The sequence below is a fragment of the Amborella trichopoda genome, chromosome 5 (assembly GCF_054954075.1).
Source record: "Amborella trichopoda isolate Santa Cruz 75 chromosome 5, AtrichopodaSantaCruz75HAP2 v2.0, whole genome shotgun sequence".
NCBI lineage: Eukaryota > Viridiplantae > Streptophyta > Magnoliopsida > Amborellales > Amborellaceae > Amborella > Amborella trichopoda.
In genome coordinates, this window is record NC_142340.1 from 27,191,072 (window position 1) to 27,211,978 (window position 20,907).

Here is a 20,907-nt window from a genome sequence, read left to right on the forward strand (position 1 = left end):
GGATGGTAGCCCTATGGTGACCCACTGAAGAAATGGCAACTTTTTTCCTTTTGCAGAAAGGAACTAGGCAGCCTTCCAGCATACCTCGAAAACACGACCGGCAAGTGACTTGTCAGTGGCTGGGTGCATGTTGTGTGGGGAAATAGAAGTGTTATCGATGCAGGGCACCTTAGTGGAGTGTCCGCTAGAGCGAGGAGATGGGGAGTGAGGGATATTTAGGTCCCACCACACGTCGGTCCAGGTTAAGACCTGGGAGCTAGACAAGGGGCCTTTCCTCAAGAGGATGGTTGGGATCAAAGTTAAAGGACCTTGTTTCCTAAGGACACTCTCGAATACGGGGATAAGAAAATCCCCGATCCAAGTAAATGGGTTACAGAACCCACAAGCCATAATAAAGTGAGTAAAGACAATGAAAGGAGAAAACCAACCGGCACTAATCCTCATCAGTTGTGACAGGAGAAAACCAACCGGCACTAAGCCTGATCAATTCTGTTAAAAGGAGAAAACCAACTGGCACTGAGCCTTGCCATTTGCATTAGAAGAGGACAGATGGAGATAGATATTAGAATAGAGAAAAGGAGAGAAGGAGAGAGAAAGAGAGAAGGAGAGAGAAAGATAGAGAGAGAGGAGAGAGAAAGAGATAGAGAGGAGAGAGACAGAGATAGAGATGAGAAGATAGGAGAGAGAGAGATAGAGATGAGAAGAGAGGAGAGAGAAAAAAGAGAGAGAAAGGGGGAAGGAGAGAGAAAAAGAGGAGGAGAGAGAAAGAGATAGATATGAGAAGAGAGAAAAGAGAAAGAGATAGATATGAGAAGAGAGGAGAGAGAAAGAGAGGAGAGGAGAGAAAGAGATAGAGATGAGAAGAGTGGGAGAGAAAAAAGAGAGAAAGAAGGGAGGAGAGAGAAAATTACCTGTTCGAAGGGTACTGACCCTTTTCTTCTCTCTCCTCTCTCCCTCTGTAAGATGTCCTCACAAACTCAAGGAAGAATTGAAATTTTATTGAATCAATCCAAAAATGAACCGAAGGCTTTTACAATTTAGCTATGTTGATTTTGTCGTCTTGAGTTTTTGGTCAGAATCTTGAAATCCAACGGTGAAATTTACAGCAGCTTTGACGCCTTTGTGTGTGAAATCCAATCGTTCATCGTACATGAGGTTCTGACCAGAGATAGCCTCCGATTTCACGCACATAATGCATTTGGTTTCGTGTCGATCAGGTAAGCGAGCATCGTGATCTGGCTGCTCAAACGAGGCATGCCGCCGCTGAATTTTTTGCAACTTCCTTTATAGATCATCAAATTTTATGTAGTTTTTCTCTTTGCTCGGGCGTCGTCATGGGACGTACACATATTGAATTGTTCGTCTTGATGAGACAAACACGGTCACCAAATTTGAGAGCGATTTGACTTGAATAGAGTGAGATATGGGCCCCGAAAGGGACTACTTGTGACTGTAAAAATAGCCACCTTTAATAGTGTCTTGGTATAGTGAGGCCACACGGGGAATAGTGTGCGGCCTACCTCTCTTTAGCCCTTTACACATAACTTTGTCATGGAGTGTCGGATTAAGCCAAAACTTGACCCATAAGGGTTTTCGATCGTGTCGGATCTAATGGTGATAGTCTCATAGTTGTTTGACGTACCAAAATTATAGCTCTAGTTACAGGGTCCACTTCAACGTGCTAGAGACCAATTTTGTTAAAATTGTTTCTTTGTGTTCACTGCCTTAGATGTCTGATTGCGATGGAACTTGACTTGATCTTTTGAAGTGCTGATAAAGATGTTGACTAGTTCTGGGGCCATTTTGAGACTGTCAAGAATTTCCACTATTTTGTAGACTTTATTGACCTGTTTCCTACTAGGGACTGAGGTGCTGAAAAATACGTTCAAGCAGGGCCAAACATGGGAAGCAAATGAGGCTGCAGGAGCTTAATTTGGGGTTCAGCAAAGGTTGAGTGTGAAGTGTCCTCGTATGAATCACACGACCCTTGCACAAATGTGTGTAGTGCTTGCTTTGCAGTGACTTGAGCTTCATAGACTTGCACCATATGGCAAGCCTCTTGAGGATAAAAACTTTGCCCCTTCAATTCTCTCAGCCTCTGCTCAAAGTCAGGCTCAAGGGGCCACTGGGGTTTCTTTGGGTTTGATTTCTTGTGCTTCTTTGGGGAAGGTGGCTCTATCTTGGCTTTAGCTGCCAGGGCATCCTCATCTGTTAAGAATCCTACTGCTTGTGTCAGGGTCTTTCTCAATTGTTTTTGTTGTGTCTTACTTATATTGGCTCCTACAAGTTCTCGGTCTAAAGCCTTGAAGTTTGGGCATATCAAGGTTGTACCTGCAGAAGAGACAGAAGAGGGGGAATGAAAAGTATGAGAAGAAAGAGGAGAAGGGTTAGAAGGTGGGGCACTTTTAAGGTTGTTCCCCTCATCAAACCAATTTGGGCAGCCTTTTACGTCATCACCCGGGTTGGACGAGGGTAGGGGGGTCTTTTTAGGTCTTTCCCTTGCTTAGACGGTGGGGGAGTGCTTTTAACGTTGTCACCCTCATTGGACGTATGCTGATTGGGAGATGGCACAAGGATGTTTTCTTGATAGGATGATGAAGGAGGAAGGATCGTGTTAGGGATGAAGTCTAGTAAAGTTGGTAGTGGAGGAAGGGGCCTGAGAAATTCTTGATGAACTGTGCGTTGAGCCGTCTTGTTTCTTTGACAAGTAACCCTTGATGCCCGTCTTTTTCCGGTTTTCTGAGGTAATGTTTGATTCATCTCGCTGGGCTGATGAACAACCTTAGCTTGGCGAACTGCTTCTCACCTTAAGGACTTGAGTCTGCTTTGGCCATGGTAAACTATCCAAGGCTGGGGAATCAAGGGTTCCACAGAGTCCGAGTCATTGATAGGAAGGTCTTGCTCTATGAGACCTTCTTGGCCCGATAGAGGAATGACTTGGGGATCACTTACTGGGAGATTGTAAAACTTCTGACACTCCCTCATGTTCTTTGTGAATATATCTAGAAAGCTTGTGCACTTTGATAGATAATGGCCTCTTATCTGATGGTATGGGAACTAACGATCTTCAGTCCCTTTAGCAAGGTGACGAGGCTTCCTTGCTTGCTTCAGTGTGATTATGCCTTCCCGAAGCATTATAATGAAGAAGGAGTAAAGGATACAGGGCATTTCATCTTCCTCTTGGATGGTTACGACATGAGAGGCCTCAACTGCCCTGAAGGCTCTCTTTAAGTCTTCAAGATTTATCTGCTTTAGAATCAGGGCTTCGATAGTATCCTTCAGTGTGTAGCTGTCATCTGAAGGATGATTGATCCTCCGATGGTAGGCACAATAATTCGCCTGAGTGTCAAGGTAAGACTGCTCACGGAATTTGGTTTCTGGAAGCTGGATCATATTTGTTCCAATAATAACCAGAACAGTGTAGGGAACAATTCCTTCTCGAAGGGGTAGACCTTATTCCTGTGTCTGGTGAAATAATCACCTAGATCAAGGTTGGTTGGTGGGGGTACCCAATTACATGATTATTGTTGCTTGCCAGCCTGGGGTGCTACTTTTGCTATGCTTACCCCTTTGCAGAGGTCTAAGGTTTGGGAGGGAGGCTTCTTTGAATCAGTGACCATGACAGCCGCACTGATTACTTTTTTTGATGGCTGCCCCTTGTGTTATTCTGACAGTTACCATTGCCCTGGTTGTTTGTTGAACTTGTAGATGGTTGTCGTGTCACACCATGGTGGCGTGCAAGACTTTCTATGCGGACTAATTTAGAGATCAACTCTGACATGGAGGTCAGAGTAGAGGCTTCGACATATAGAGCGATTTCGGGTTGCATGTTCCACACGCATGTTTGGACTGCTTCATTCTCAGGCATAGCGTTAAGATGATGGGAAGCCCAGTTTCTCCATCTTGATATGAACTTTATCCACTAGCTCATCGAGGTCTTGAGTCAGGGTGAGAAGTATGATGGTTTGAACCTCTCTCTCGACCTCATAGAAGTGTTGATAAAACAACTTCTCCATCTCCTCCCACGTCTGGACTGAGTTTGGAGGGAGTCGGGCATTTCATTGAAATGTTGGGCCATCAAGGGTCTCAATGAACTGTTGGAGAAGAAGTCTCTCATCAGCCGCTGTTTCTCAACATGCTGCCTGAAAGTGGACACTATGCTGGTTCAGAGACGTGATTCTGTTGAATAAAAGAAACTTCCCTTTCTTATAATACAAGAGAAACGGGACCTGATCAATATACGAGGAGTATGGCCTATGATAAGGCGTTGCGCCCTGTATCTCCGAGATTTGTCTATGCTTTAGGCTATGGGTGACCATAGCGTCAATGTCTATCTGAGAGATGGGATAGGGGACAGAATTGTCCTGTGAGGTAGAAGGAGGGGGCTACCTTAAAGGTGCACCATCAGAGTGATGGGAATTGACCTCATGATTAGCCAAATGTCATGCAGCGTCGATACGATCGATCTTTTCCATCATCGCCCGCATCATATTCTAGAACTTGTTCATGCGTTCTTCCTGCGTATTATCGAGCTCGCTTACGACCACTATACTGACAGTTTCACTATGGAGGTCAATGTTAGTGGCAAAAGAGTGCTTGCAAACCTGATGGGTTGTACGTGGTAGGTTAGTCAGCAGGGGGCCAACATGCCCTGATTGAACTCGACTCTTGTATGCTGATCATGTTTGGATTGGTTCTCAAATGTCTTGGGACAGTGGCTGCTGAGCAGTTGGGTCTTTTTTTACAACAGTAACCACAGCACAGGGCTCATAGAGCTCTTCCTCAGGCTTCATCGTCTGAAGGGGGTAGAAGGAATTTAGGCGAAGAGGGTCGTCAAAATTGTTTGTTTTGACTGCCTTGGTCACCTCCCTAGTCAAAATTTGTAGACCCCCATGGCGTTTAGTCTTGAGGTTTTGATGGACCTCGTGCGAAAACTGCGATCTAGGTCGTGGCTGGTCAGCTCTTCTTGCACAGGAGAGAATTGTCTCCATCAGGTGCGGTAAAAAATGAGGATCAGGAACTTTCATCATCTTGGGTCGGGGAGGATGAAGGACTCGATCTTCCATCAGGTCCATTCCCCAAGCTCTCTTGTTGGCACGAGAGACACGACTAAAGTGATGGGGCTGGTTCAAGATAGTACTCTTAGGGAGATGGCCTTGCTCAATGAAGAAGGAGCAGGCCAGAGCAGGGTTGATTCATGAGGAGACCTGTATCGAGGGAGAGAGGGCATCTATGTTTGCAACGCCTATGCGCCCCTGGAAGAAGGGTTACGGGAGAGCTGAGGGTCAACCCGGGCTCGAGCAAGTGTCTGCAAGGGATAGGTAGACGCCTGCCCCTTCCAGGATGCGCTTGTGTGTGCAGAGTAGGAGGACGAGAAGGTCGTCTCCTGCGTACTCGGATTGGCATGACAATGGTGTTGCCCTGAGCACTGTGATGCATATGAGTAGCATGCATAGGATCTGGCCTTAAAAGGTTAGATCTTAGACATAGTCTCGAGGTAACAATAGGGTTGCCCTGAGGTGTGGCTTGAGTGGGTAACCCACGAGCCTTGTAGTGTGTGTGAGGGGTGGAGACCTTGGGGTTTCCACCTCGACGTGATGAGCCTCTAGGGATAGAGAGAAATGGTACAGAACTGTGGGGGGTAGCCCTATGGCGACCCACATAAGCAATGGAAATTTTTTTTCCTTTTACAGAAAAGAACTGGGTAGCCTTCATAGATACCTCGAAAACACAACCGGTAAGTGACTTGCCAGTGGTTGGGTGCATGCCTTGTTGAGTAACAGAAATGCTGTCGTTGCAGGGTGCCTCGATGGAGTCGTCAAGCTGGTTAGGTGCCTCGATCTCGCCCTCCGGATCCTTTTGGAATCGAGCAGCATGCGTCTCGGGTTTTAATAGAAGACTCAGGACGTTTTTTAGATCGCTCTCTCGGGAACCCTATTCAAAAACGGGGGCAAGTGTTACCAACTGGTGAGAGAGTAATTTAAAGGTGGGTTCAAGACTTTCTCTGGTTGACTAGTGTGGGCACCCTCTTGAATCACGAAGAAAATCCCTCGATAATAAATCTGGTTCGGAATTGCCTCCCTTGGCTTGTATTCTTCTTGTTTTTCGCTTTTCTGTAATCACACAAATATATGGCAAAGGTTATAAAACAGGTGGGTCAGACCCCACCTTTTTCCTCTTTGATGAACGTATACAAGCATGTGCATTCAAAAAGAAGAAGAGAAGAAAGACAGGGGAGAGAAGAAATCAACTAAGCGAGAGGATCGGAGCGGTGAGTAGGGTGACGGATAATTAGCCTGACGTGGTAGTAAAACGAGCTCGGTATCTAAGACCGGCTCACAGGATTAATACTAGATGTCGTTACCAATACCGACTAGCTAAGCATGATGGTCAATTTTTCGTGGCAATAAAGCAAGCCAAGTAACCCTGGCACAACAACATTACTGCTAGACGACAGGACTACCATGAGAGGCTAATCTCAATCCCTCTTAGTCGAACGAAAGAGTAGTAGAATTAAGGCTATGATGAGAGAATAAGAAGAGAAGAAGGGAAAAAAAGGAGGGAGAAGAAAGGAATAGAAGAGTATGAAAGATAAGAGAGTAAAGGAGAGAGAGAGAAGGAATGCGCAATCGGGGTTAAGCCTTACCAACTATGTTTGGAAGGAAGAGAGAGAAATTCAGTCGGCGCTACGCTTCACTGACTGACAAGAGAGGAGAGAGAAAACCAATCAGCGCTAGATCTCAATGACTGACAAGGGAATAGAGAGAAACCACTCCACATTAGGTCTCACCGACTGACAAAGGAAGGGAGAGAAAACTAGTCGACGTTAGGTCTCACTGCCTGATAAGAGAGGAGAGAGAACTAGTCGGTGCTAAGTCTTGCCGATTGATAGAAGAAGAGCGAGAAAACCACTCGACACTAGGTCTCGCAGACTGACAGAGAAAGGGAGAGAAAATCAGTCAATGCTAGGTCTCACCGACTGATAGATGAAGTGAGAGAAAACTAGTAGGTGCTAGGTCTCGCCGATTAACAAACAGAAGGAGATAGAAAGCCAGTCTGCATTAGGCCTCAAAGATTGACAAAAGAGGAGAGAGAAGAAGAGAGAGAAGACCAGTTGGTGTTAAGCTTCACAGACTGAAAAACAGAAGGAGAGAGAAAATCAGTCGATGCTAAGTCTCACCAACTGATAGAAGAGGAGAGAGAAGAAGATAGAGAAGATCAGTCGGCACTAGGCTTTACAGATTGACAAGAGAGGAGAGAGAAAACCAGTTGGTGCTAGGTCTCACTGACTGACAGAAGAAGAAAGAGAAGATCAGTCGATGCTAGGCTTCATCGACTGATAAACAGAAGGAGAGAGAAACCAACTGACATTAAGCCTCATCAGTTGTGACTGGAGAAAACCAACCCACGCTACACCTCGACAGTTGTCATAGAAGGAGAAAACCAACTAGTGTTTGGGCCTCACCGTTTGCATTAGAAGAGGACAGATGGAGATAGAGATGAGAAGGAGATAGACATGAGAAGGGAGGAGAGAGAAAGAGATAGAGATGAGAAGAGAGGAGAGAGAAAGAAGAGAGATAAAGAGGGGAGAAGAGAGAAAGAAAAGAGATGAGAAGAGAGCAGAGAGAAAGAGGGGAGGAAAGAGAAAGAGATAGAGATGAGAAGAGAAGAGAGGAGAGAGAAAGAAGATAGTCAAGGATTCCAACGATAAAATTTGTCGACTGTTTGTTGGCTTCATGTGCAGAATCCTGTCGTTAATCATGTACGGGGTTCGGGTCAGAGATGGCCCGAGACCTTACGCTCACAATGGAATTGGTCTAACGTAGATCGGACTCACGAGCGGCATGATTTGGCCACTCGAGAGAGGAATGACACTGCTGAATTTTTTGCACTTTCTTCAAGGATCAGCAACTTCTCTTTAGCTTCTCTTTGCACTCGGGTATCGTCATGGGGCGTGCCACATATCGAATCACGCATCTTGACTAAATGAACATGCTCATCAAATTTGAGTGCAATCTGACTTAACACTAGTGAGATATGAACGTTGAAAGTCACTACTCGTGACTGTCCCTTCAATGGTGTAGTGTTGCAGGGTGGCCGCATGGGAATAGCGTGCGGCTTCTCCTGTTTCACTCTTTTGCCTACAATGTCTTCCTGGAATGTCCGTTTGAGCTAAAACTTAACCCTTGAGGGTTTTCGACCGTGTCGAATCCAATGGTGGTAGTCCCACAACAATTTGAGACGCTGAAAATGTAGCTCTAGTTATAGGGGTCCGTTTCAGGGTGCAAGAGGTCGATTCTGCTGGAATTGTTTCTCAGTCTGCACTGCCTTAGACATGTCAAAATGTGACGAAACTTGACAGGAGACCTCATGAAGATCTTTGTCAGTTCTGGGGCTGTTATGAGATTGTCCAAATTTTCACTACTTGCTAGGCCTTTATTGAGCGGGGGCCCCATGTTGACGAAAAATACCTTTCAACACCTTCCTTCGAAGCCATGAAGTTAATACAGAGCCCCCTTCGTAAGCCCTAGGCTCTTCAAACCTCAGTGCAATGATAGAAGACCCTAAGAGAAAGAAGTAAGACACAGGTCGAGAGACGCCAGAACTCCTCGATGTTCAGACAACCGCTCCGGTGAAAGACCAAGAAATGCCTTTCACCTCCCCTCCCTCTTATAATCATGAACAGAAACAGGAATCGCATAGAATCTGGCTGCAAGACACACGTCCCAATAACTTAAGAACACCAAGCAGCACACGAGGCGAAACTTCCCACAGAAATAGGAACCATGCAGATTACAAGCGCGAAACGTCTCACAGCCCTGGGATACAACTGTACAGAGGATGCATGCGTAATAAAAGTGTTGCATGAACGAGGAAGATCAGGCCCTTCCCAAGGAGAGAATCTGAACAACAATTAAAAACCACCATTCTAACCCAAAATCATGATTGTCCCTCGCACACAACACCCTGGAAAGACGGCGCACCCATACTGGGTCAATGCCAATCCAAGAACACAGCACTCTCTCTACCCTTAATAAGGTCCGAACTACCCCGGGGATACATGGATCATCCCAGAAGGCACTCACAGACCCACAAGCAAGGGATCATCTTTCTTTGTGTCCCTCATGAACTAAAAAAAAAAAAAGGAGGCATCAGGGCCAAGGAAGTAAGGCAGATCACGCCCGCAGTCGTTGCCACTCGGGGACGAAGACAGAGATCCAAAGAAGGAAAAAGAAAACAAGAAAAAAAAAAGGGGGTGGAAGAAGTCGACAGAGAAGGAACAAGAAGAAAATATGCTAAAAATAAAAAAATCACTCAAAGGCAAAGAGAAAGGGGGACTTTATTCATGAACAAAGGGAAATAAAAATTCATGTTACAATGAAACCATCTTTGAAATGGCCCTTTATCAAAAAGAAAAAATTGCTTCTACATGATGGCTGTGAAAGCTGCTTCCATTTCCTCAAGGTACAAATGCCGGGTTATTCGTCCCGAAAAGGAATCGAACACCAAAAAATCAAAGACATCACTCCACAAGGGCAAGGATCCTTCATTCTATAGACAACTTGGAATACCTAATTAGAAAGACTGCCCCTGTGAAGCTGCCCTTTTCTAAGCTGGCAGCCATCTCCAAGGAGCAACCTCGTTCTCCCTCAACAATGCCTTAGTTATCCCTCAACAAGGCCTTAGAAAAACCAAAGAAAACTTATTTTCTTTCTCGCGACAAAGTGAAGGTGAAAAAAAGGTGCCATCAAAAGAAAACCAGAACTAGACACCCCCATCGCTATAACAGATGGCCAATTGAAGCACTGAACGAAAGATGTGACCAAATTTCTCATTTGGTCGATTTTCACCATTAAAGGGACTGTTAAGTTAGGGCCTTCACGACTCATCTCCAGCGGAGCAGGACTGGATCTAAGTTTGATAATGCCTAACATCGGGTAAGACCATAAGCATCCTTCTCCAGGTCTCAAAAGCGCAGAAACAATTACAAGGTTCAAGCACACCATCAAAAGCTGGTCCCCCCACCGAGGCTCGTAAAAGTAAAGCTCGGTTCTAAACAAGCAAGGGGAAACTCCCTATGTCGTCTCTCAACCCAAACCCCCCTTTTATAGAGGAACCGTGGGCTCATCATTAAACTCCTATCATTTCCAAGGAAGACGCCTCGTACAGCTCCATCGACACATGTCACCAAGCGATGCTTCGCTCCCTCAACGGTCAGCGCCTTCACCGTCGCACCTATCAGACCCCATTATCACCAGATCACGAGGCGGATCTCAAGCCGCTTCGCTTGTCAAATGTCACCTCATCTAGGGAAGGCCTTCTACGCCCTTCCATCACGTTTTCGATCTCCTGTGGCTCTTGAGCAGTATGACCTCCGAAGCAAACAAACCAACCAAGACTTCCCAACCTCGCTCTCTTGTAATGGTGAGTTCAAAAAAAAAAAAAAAAGGAGAGAGGGCATGGTGAAAACCCTCAAGGGCACCATGAGTAAAAATGACAGATGGACATGACCACGAAGCCATGAGTAAGAGTGTTCTGAAATCAGAAATCGGGCATGGTGAAAACCCAAGAAGGGTGCCATGAGCAAAAATAGAAAGATATTAAAGGTGAACGTGACCTCGAAGTCACGGGTAAAAGCACCTCAATACAAGGAGTTGGTGAAAACCACCATTGTGGCACTGCTCCCCCTTCAAATGAGAACCCGAAGAGGGGACTCAAGATCAAAACAGGCAAGGAGAAAACAACACATCATCGAGGAGTGACTTTCGCCATTCACCTGCAAAACCACTACTCCAAAAATTCAGCGGCTTCAGTGCCACTCCTCCAAAATTCTCCAGCCCAGCGCCACTAAAAAGCCTCTGGCCTCAGCGTCACTCCTCCAAAACTCTCCGGCCTCAGTGCCACTCCTCCAAAATTCTCCAGCCTTAATGCCAGTCCTCCAAATATCTCCGGCCTCAGCGCCACTCCTCCAAAAATCTCATGCCCAGCACCACCCAAAAACCTCTGACCCAACACTACTACACCAAAATTCCCGGCCTCAGCACCACTCCTCCAGAAAAAACCTTCAGCCAAGTGTCACCCCTTCAAAACAAAACCAGCGCTAACCAAAATCCCTCCGGCTCAATGCTTCCCAAAAACCTCCGGCCCAGCACCACTACTCCAAAAATTCCCAGCCTCAGTGCCACCCCTCAAAAACCTTCGGCCCAGCGCCACTCCAAAAACATCCAGCCTCAGTGCCACTCCTCCAAACATCTCCGGCCTCAGAGCTACTCCAATAATCTTCAGCTTTAATGCCACTCCTCCAAAAATCTCCAGCCCAATGCCACTCAAAAACCTTCGTCCCAACGTCGCTACTCCAAAAATCTTCAGCCCCATGACACTCCAAAAATATCTCCAACCCAGCGCCACCCAAAAAAATATATATCCGGAAACAAAAAGAGTCACGCCTGATAGATCCAAAAAAATGCCCCCCGAAAGGCATACGATGGCCAAACCAAAGCAAAATCTCCCACTAAACAAAAACACTCAGGGTGAAGTCTCGCCAAAGAGACTGCCTCGAAAACCCTCCCTATCGACTGGACTAAACTATTCGGAATAAGGCCACACAAAAGCCCCCGACTGGACCCTATAGGATGGGAACCGGAAGAGGTACCCTGACCCTCCAAACAACCCACAAGCTCTGGTGAGGCGACTCATGTGCTTGCTAAGGGCTCATTGACTGTCTATCCAAGGCACAATTCCCCTTTACACGACAAGACCTAAGTGCCTCCAAAGCGTCTTAGTAAGGATTCCGACGTTGAACTTTGACGTCAAAAATCACTTCTTTTCCGAATGTTGCACTTTTGACTCCCCTTGAAGCCCAGCATCCGTCGGGGCAAGTTGTTACACATAATTTTTGATGTACCTTAGTCCCTCAAGCAAATAAAGGAAGAGGGCCAGCTACAACCTAGTCGCAGCAGCACACAAGGCATGCCCGTGTGTAAACAATTGCCGAGAATAAGCCTCAAATAAGAATGATTGAGGAAAAAAATGCCTGCATGAACAAAGAGATAAAGGTCTTATGTCGTCATCATGCACGAAGGAACCGGATAGATACGCAAGACAAGCATCGCCATTACCTTCCAAGAGAAATTGGCTTGGGCTCAACTGGGTCGATCTAGCAGTGTTGAGCCTGGCCCATCGTGAAGTAGGGCAGAAGCATGCTCCCGCTGTATGGCCTCGCTGAACCAGTTCACAGTCATGGGAATTTTCGACCACTCTCCGAAGAACCTGCAACTCCTTCCCCGCAGCATAAGAGTAGCCAAGGCCCCCAGACACCCCGAAGCCTCGACAGCACTGTTACACTCCCAACGAGCAAGCACAAAGATAAGTTTGCCCTTTGAGAGAAGAAAGGCATGGACGTCGGGATCTCCAGAAGGAAATCTTGGCCCTCATGGAAAACCCGATCAATCAAAAACTAAGACCAACAAAGAACACCTCCAGAAAAGAAGCCAAAGCCAACAGAGCAAGCAGTGTTCGAAAACAAAGCAAAAAAAGGCATGAAACCCAAAATTCGCTGAAGGAAAACAAGATTCCCCATCTCTGGAATCCCCATTCTAGTAATCTTTCTAAAACCCAAGGAACATCACAAAGCAAAGACTAAAAAGCAGACTTAAGCTTATCACAAAGACACTGAGACAGACCTTCCCCAAACTTGCAACCAACACAGAATCACTGCAGATCAAGGAAGAAACCTTCCAAGAGTCCATAAAACTAGTCGGACTTCTTTCCTCATGAAAGAGATTACCGCAGAGCGATCAAAAGGGATCAAAACGATCGCAAGAAAACAAAGGAGCGGCATTACGCTTACTTTCTCTAGTCTTTTCTTTTAACTCTAACATCCTACAAAGAGGAGAGAGAAAACTTTTGTAAGGAAGAGAAAATACCCCTGACCGCACGGACGCATACCTTTCTTCTCTTGACAACGCCTAACGTTTCGAGAACTTTCTCTCTACTCCTCCAAAGACGTAATCCCACACTCGAACAAAATTGTGCAGGTGCGAATATATCAAAAGGACTTCGGCCCATGCGTGGGCATGTCCTACTTCCTCCTTTCCCTAAAAAATCTAATCGCGCTTAAGTAACTCCCCTGCGCTAGCACACTCGACTATCCAAAAATATATTGCTGAGAAAGAGTCAATCTAAGAGAGAATTACTGAGATATCTATCGAAATTTAGACTCGAGAGGGGAGAAGAGGGTTGATAGCGTCCAAAGAGAGTCCCTGACCAAACCGCACTAGTGAACAGTTGGAAGGCTTTCGTAATGGATCTTACTCGGACATGTCTCACAAACCCGCAACGGCGAGGTAAGTAAACCGACCTTCCCACGTCGTAAAATCTCTCTCTTTGTTGGTAGCCTATCCGCACTCTAGAAAGCTTGCGCGCCTGCGTCACTTAACGCGCCACACTCACGAGCCTTTGGTAGTTGTTTAAGAGAGGGTTTTCTTCCCACGCCCCGCGCAAGGGACACATAGAAAATTAGGCCCCGACCAGCCATGAGAAATCTGAATAAGAAGGGCATCAAGAAAGTGACATACCTCTCAAAAGGAGGATGAATATTCCTCTTTCTCTTTCTCTAATGATGCTAGTGGAAGACTTATCCTTGGAGCCATGTGACAATAATTCTACTGCAAATTGAAAGAGAACCCAAAAAGTTATTGAAAATTCAAAGAAAGAAAAAAAGAGAGCTCTAAAAGAGGGATACAAGATGAAGAATGAGTTTAGAATGAATGAAATCCATCCATGAAAGGTGCCATTTAAATTTCAAAAGAAGAAATTCTAATCCAAGTCAAATTAAGAGACAAAAGAGCCACGTCGCAAAAGCTTTTGTTACAAGACTCGTGCATGACATGCGGCGTGTCACGCAAGGCCACGCACGACATAAGAAGTGTTGCTCAGGATGACACACAGTGTGTTGTGCTAGGGAAATCCCCCCTTAATGAGGAAAAATGATGAAAATTCTAAGGAGAAATAAAATTGAGGGCCCAATGCCCGAGGAAAAGTGAAATCAGTTCTGAATGATGCATAGGACAAACACAGACAATCTCCCTACTGTGTTTGACACATTATGTTCTAGGAAGAAGTTAAAAGTCAAGAATTAGAAGCCGAAGAAGTCTCCATAGTGGCGAAGAACCTAAGACCCATCAATCATTCAACACCAAGTTCCATGGATCCATTGATCCTTCATCTCCCTAAATCCCTAGACAAAAATATTCAGCCACAGAATCCAAATCCCCAAGGTGACATGAGCGAAAATTGCTCACTAAGAAATCCAAAATCAAAGCCTGTCAAAGACATCCAAACCGAATAACGTAAAACAGTAAGGAAATCTATCTCAAATCAAATGTCTAATTTGTGCCACGTAAAAAAGTCGAGACAGGAAGACGTATAACCCACATGATGAAAAAAACACTGGGTACGCAATATGTCTATTCAAATGTCAAATCCATGCAACGAAAAGTAGTTGGGGCTGTTACAAGATACTTCCATTACTGCACGATGTAAAACTAGTCACAGGTCTCTATGGTTGCATGAGTTTAAAAGGCTAACCAGAACGAAATTTACTTTTCAAATTTCTCCTCTGTCTTTAAAATTTCTCCTCTATGTTATGAAGTTCTCAAAATCGTAATTTCTTTTATTAAAATTGTAGCTCAAAACCCTGTTTCTGTTTTCAAAATTTACCTCTTTGTTTATAAAATTTTTTAAAACGTTTTTTCTAAAATGAAGTTTCAAAAGGGGCTTAGACATGATGCTTCTGACGCCATCAGATCTTGGATGCCATGCTACAAACCTTTAAGAAGAAATAACCCATAGGTTCCCAAAACTTCAAGCCTAAACCTGTGAACCCTAAGAATTTAGAATTAAGGGCAAACAAGAACTTCAACTAGTTATAAATTCATTAACATTATCTCATTTTAAAATCAAAATCACATTCAATTCAAAATCAGACCGCAAAGGAAAAGGTCTAAAGCTGAAGATGATTACACTGGCGTGCCGAGTAGCATAGGGGTGACCTCGGCAAAGAGAAGTCAACAACTCAAAGATAGCACACTTCCTGCTGACTATTATTTCAGATCCCAATTGTCAGAGATCTCTCAATGTCACTGCCTCTAAGATAATGCAATGTCAGTTTGACATCTTATGGATAAAAAATATCTATCGACATACCACCTCCCAAAAGATTATTGGTCATTTAAAATAATGACCCCTTATTTTCTTCCATCGTCTCTCAAGGTGTACTTCTTTGTTATTCACCCAGTGTCATAGGTGAATGCCAACAAGGGGCAACTGTAGACGCCCCCTCGAATCTTTGGCTAAGAAAATTCCTATAAACCCTGATTTTGACCCCTAAAGACTACACAAACCCCTGCCATAGTACAACTAGACCCAACTTAATTGGCCCAAAATCATCTTCCAACAGTCTAAGAATCATTCAAAACGGACTTACAAATCAAAAGTTGAAAGCCTTGAAAAGGGCCAAATGGTATAATGAGAATAATACACTCACTACCGAGTCGTTCCTCCCATGATGTGTCTCAAGGCGTTCTGTGTTGTATGAGGCATGACATTTGACCTCAACAAGGAGAAGTCAATAGCTTAAAGATAGCGCACTTCCTGCTGACTATCATTTCAGATCCCGATTGTAGGAGACCTCTCAATGCCACTGCTCAAAAATAGTGCAATAAGTTCAAAGTCTTACGGATAAAAAATATTTACTGCCATACCGCCTCCCAAAAGTTTATTGGTCATTTACAATAATGACCCCTTATTTTCTTTCCATCGTGTCTTAAGGTGTACTTCTTTGTCATTCACCCAATGTCCTAGGTGAATGCCAACGAGGGGCAACTATAGACACCCCCTCGAAACTTTTGCTAAGGAAATTCATAAAAACCCTGATTTTGAGCCCTAAAGACCACACAAACCCCAGCCATAGTACAACTAGACCTAGCCTAATTGTCCCAAAATCATCCAAAACCCTCTCCGTAATTGTAATAGACCCCAAGAACTCTCCAAGAGTCAAAGATTCATTCAAAACGGACCTACAAATCAAAAGTTGGAAGCCTCGAAAAGGGCCAAATAGTATAATGACAATAATAACCCCTCTATCGAGCCGTGCACCACATGGTGCGTCCAACCACCGGAGGCATCCTGCGTTGTATGAGGCACGACATAACATGACAATAGGTTGCGCTTCACATGATTCGATGGGCCTATGGATGTGGGAAGCTATTCCAAAATCCTAGATTAATCAAATTAAAACGACTTTTTATCATAATATTCTAGAAATTTTGAATATCCAAAAAACTTTTACGGAATGGATCGAATTTATCTATTTTTAACGATGGCCTTAATTCAACTTATAAATATCCCTTCTAAAAATCCTAGAAAATAAATCTGAAAAAACATCTAAAAATTATTGAAAATAGAGAAAAATCTCTAGAAAATATGTCGTAGAAAAAATCCCTAAAAATTAGTAAATAAAATTTCATTAAATAGAAAAAAACCTTACATAAATCCTAAAAATTATTCAAATAAAATAATTCCCCAAAAATACTAAAAAGCCCCAAATTTTGTATTAGAAATTAAGAGATCCAAATCCCTTAGAAAATTAGGAAAACCCATCTCCTAACCTTAGGAAAAATAAGGTAAACTTTACGTAAAAAACCCTAGCCCTTTATAAAGCTTTAGGAACCCTAGATCTAAGCAAAAAAGTATTAGATCCAGCAAATTTCAGCAAGCAAAGGCATCCAAAAGAGAAGATGTTGGCACAAGAAGAGTGGTCTCATCAAACCCTTAAACTCCGAGCTTCGGGTCCCTAAGGTAAGTAATTCCTTCTTACTTTTTAATTTCTAGTAATTTTTCTTTAATTATAGTTTATTTTCTCTGCAATTTCTTTTTCTTAGAGTTAGTAAAAGGACTATTTAAAAGGTCAAATATATAGATTTTGAAGTTGCCTTTGCTAGTACACTCACAGGAGAATCAGATCTATATGGATCTGCGATACTTATGAGCCTATAATTTGAGCGACCCTACTCTCTCTACTTATCTATAAATTTAACTCCTTTCGCATTGTATTTAAGTTGATATCATTCTGAGAGCGGCATAAATCCGAGCATAAACATGGTGTAATGACCTTGAAAGGCCATCATCCTAAACATTCTCCAACTTAGCCTTTTGAGGCCTTGCCGCGCCCACAACATACATTATAACTAGTCATACTTATGCATCTCAAAACATTTTCATATCCCACACATACATACACATAGTGACACTCAATAATGTTCAATTTTCTTATCTTTTCATTTAACCTTTGGTCTTTCTCAAGCCCATGCCATGAACATGTCCTGTAAAGACATTTGCCACAAGCCCTTGAGTCATGAGGTCCGTGCGCATAGCTAATGTAGGGCTGTAATTTACATCAATATCCTCATCTTCAATATCTTTCCTTATACGATAGAATTCCGCTCTAATGTGTTGAGATATGCTTTGAAACCTTATTTTCTATTCCTTATACGATAGATGTCTGGTTGTTACATATGATTTTAATAATTCCACATCTCAAAAGTCTATATTTCAATTGATTTAGAGATTTCTAAATCCATGTCGCCTCTTGGGAAGCTAAACAACATGCCACATGATCAGCCACCATGGTAGATGGTCTTGTTATATTTTATGCCTCCACCATGCATAAATAGGCAGTGCACAGTAGACTTAAGTTCATTCGAGTCCGCTTGGAAGAGCATCCGAGTATTCAAGTATGGTTAACTTAGGCACACCTCTATAAGTAAGTGTGGTTAACTCAAACACACCAGACACACCTCCATAAGTAAGTGTGTAATCCATACTTGTGTAATCCATAGTTCTCTTAGGGCCTGTTTGGTCTTTGAATTTTGCAATCTTAGGACAAGTCAATCCTGGAATTGAGATTTTCTGGAAATGTCAATTTCTTGTTTGGATCGCATTTGGTAGAAATCAAGAAAATGTAAATTCTTTATTTGGATTGTCTAGAATATATTTTTTTCGGAAATGCAAATTCTTTCTCATTCTTTCTCTCTAAAAATTTTGAGATAGTTTTTCTCTCTAAAATTTTAATACACTCTTTTTCAAAAACTTAAAATTTGAAATAGTTTCTCTCTCAAAAAATTTTGATATAGTTTCTCTCTTTATAAATTTTATATACTTTCTTTCTCTAAAATTTGATATAGTTTCTCGCTCTTAATTTTTGAGATACTTTCTCTCTCTGAAACTTAAAATTTGAGATAGCTTATCTCTATACAAATTTTGAGATAGTTTTTCTCTAAACTAGTTCAAAAGTTTCTCTCTCTAAATAATTTAAGGTAGTTTCTCCCTCTAAAATTTTAAAGTATTTTTTCTATCTAAAACTTAAAATTTGGGATAGTTTCTCTATCTAAAATTTTTCATATAGTTTCTCTCTCTAAAAATTTTAGGTACTTTCTCTATCTCAAATTTGATATAGTTTATCCCTCTAAAGTTTTAAGATATTTTTCTCTCTAAAACTTAATATTTGAGATAGATCCTCTCTAAAATTTTTAAGTAGCTTCTCTCTATAAAATTTTATTATACTTTCTCTCTCAAAAACTAAAATTTGACATATTTTCTCTATCTAAATTTTTTAAATAGTTTCTCTCTTTAAATATTTCAAGTGCTTTCTCAATCTAAAACTTGATACAGTTTCTCTAGCTAAAGTTCTTAAAATTTGAGAGAGTTTCTCTTTCTAAAAATTTTATGATAGTTTGTCTATCTAAAATTTGATTTAGTTTCTAATTTCTAAAATTTTAATATGCTTTCTCTAAAAGTTAAAATTTGAGATAATTTATGTCTCTAAATATTTTGAGATATTTCTCTCTAACATTTTTTTAAGTAGTTCCTCTTTCTAAAATTTCATGTAGTTTTTCTCTCTAAAATTTTCAGATACTTTATCTCTTTAAAATCTAAGGTTTGATATAGTTTCTCTCTCTAAAATTTTAATATGGTCTCCATAAAACTTTAAATTTGAGATAGTTTCTCTCTCTAAAAAATTGTATATTTTCTTTCTCTAAAAAAAATTGTACACCTTCTCTCTCTAAAATTTGATATAGTTTCCCTCTCTAAAATGTTATTATGTTTTTTCTCTTTAAAATTTGATATATTTTCTCTCTCTAAAATTTCAATATTCTTTTTGTTCTTTAGCAGCAAAATGAATCATTTCCATAAAATGTCAATTCCACTTATTTTGGTGTACTTGAGATTTCCAAAATTTAGGCTTAAAATGAGCATTTAGGAATCCCATAAAAATTCTCAACTCCAACCAAAATGTCAATTATAAACGAACCAAACACGATTAGCCTAGCTTTTCTAGAAGAAGTGACTATTGGAAATCTGAATCCAATGAGCCAAACAGGCCCTTAAGGTATCTCATTATTCTCTTGACAGTCTTCTAAGGCTCTAGTTCTGGATTATTATGAAATCTCCCTATTAAGCTCTGGGAAATTGCTAAATCCGATCTAAATCTTCGGGCCGCATACATTAATGATCCTGCAATGGTCCTATATAGGGTTCTCTCCATTTCTTGTTTCTCCATCATTTTTAGGGCACATGGCTAAATTTAACCTGCTTCTCTTCTGAAGAGTAAAGAGCAATTCTACTATTGTCTTACAATTGGTTAATTCCTAAGACATTTGTATGCTTACCTTAAGTCCCTCGTATCAAAATTATTTAATATTATATTTTTAGTTTTATTTATCAATTATAACGAGTTACAAGCCATTAGAATATCATCCAAGGTTGTGTACCTGGAGCTTTATCTCAAAGTTACTAGGAAAAGAGCTATAGTGGCTAATCTCATTTCTTGTAATGAAGGTATTCCAGTTTGGAATATTACTCTTTCCACCACCAGAAGGGAACACAGTTGAGAGGCAGTTTGGGGAATTGATGGAAAGTCTTTACTCGTTTTGATTCTATCCTTGGAAACAAGCTACAATGATTTGGAGCCTATAATCAAGAGGTTATTTTTCCACTGCATCACTTTATAAAGAGATTTGGAGGGATAGATATTTTGAAAACAAAAAGCATCTAGCCCAGGTGGCCCGAGGTTTTTGTTGTTAGTTATGTTTCTTTCGATCTTTATTCTTATTTTGGGTTTTTTTTTTTCTTTCCTCCTTTTTTTTCTTTTTTTTTTTTCTTTTTTCCTTTCCTCTCCCAAAACTTCTTTATCTTAATGAACATCACACTTTCCAATAACAAGGATTGCTGCTCGTTGGACGTTGAATCCCTATTCCGTTAATGTTGTGTGGAATTTAAAAAAAAGAGGCACACTTTCAATTTTTAAGCTTTATATCTCAAGATATCCAAGAATTCAAAACATAAACATAGTGTTGTAAAAAAATTTTAAAAAATAAATAAATAATAAAAAAATTTTAAATTTTATTTCCTTTTACCTTTAGACGGCACGAATTTGTTTTTTTACCTCAAACAAATAGAAAAAAAACTATTCTTTCAACACATTATATTTTCTCCTTTCTCATCTTAAAGAGAGATTTATGTACAATAAAAAATAAAATAACAATAGAAAATCTTTGAATTGTACTCTCGATGTACTTAAAAAGTATTTTCTAAAATATTATCCAATTTTTGAAAGGCAAGGTCTAAATGTCCCCCAAAAACTAAAAAAATAATAATAATAATAAAAAAAAAACTCAATCCAGATATGAATAGATATAGATGCAAAGTGAGAGAGAGAAACCGTGACAATGCAGATTCCGATATGAAGCTTTGTTTGCATAAAAATGAACAAAGGAGCCACATCCACCATTCATCCACTAGAACCACTAGAAGGAAAGGAGAACGGTCGCGTATTCAGATCAGAGT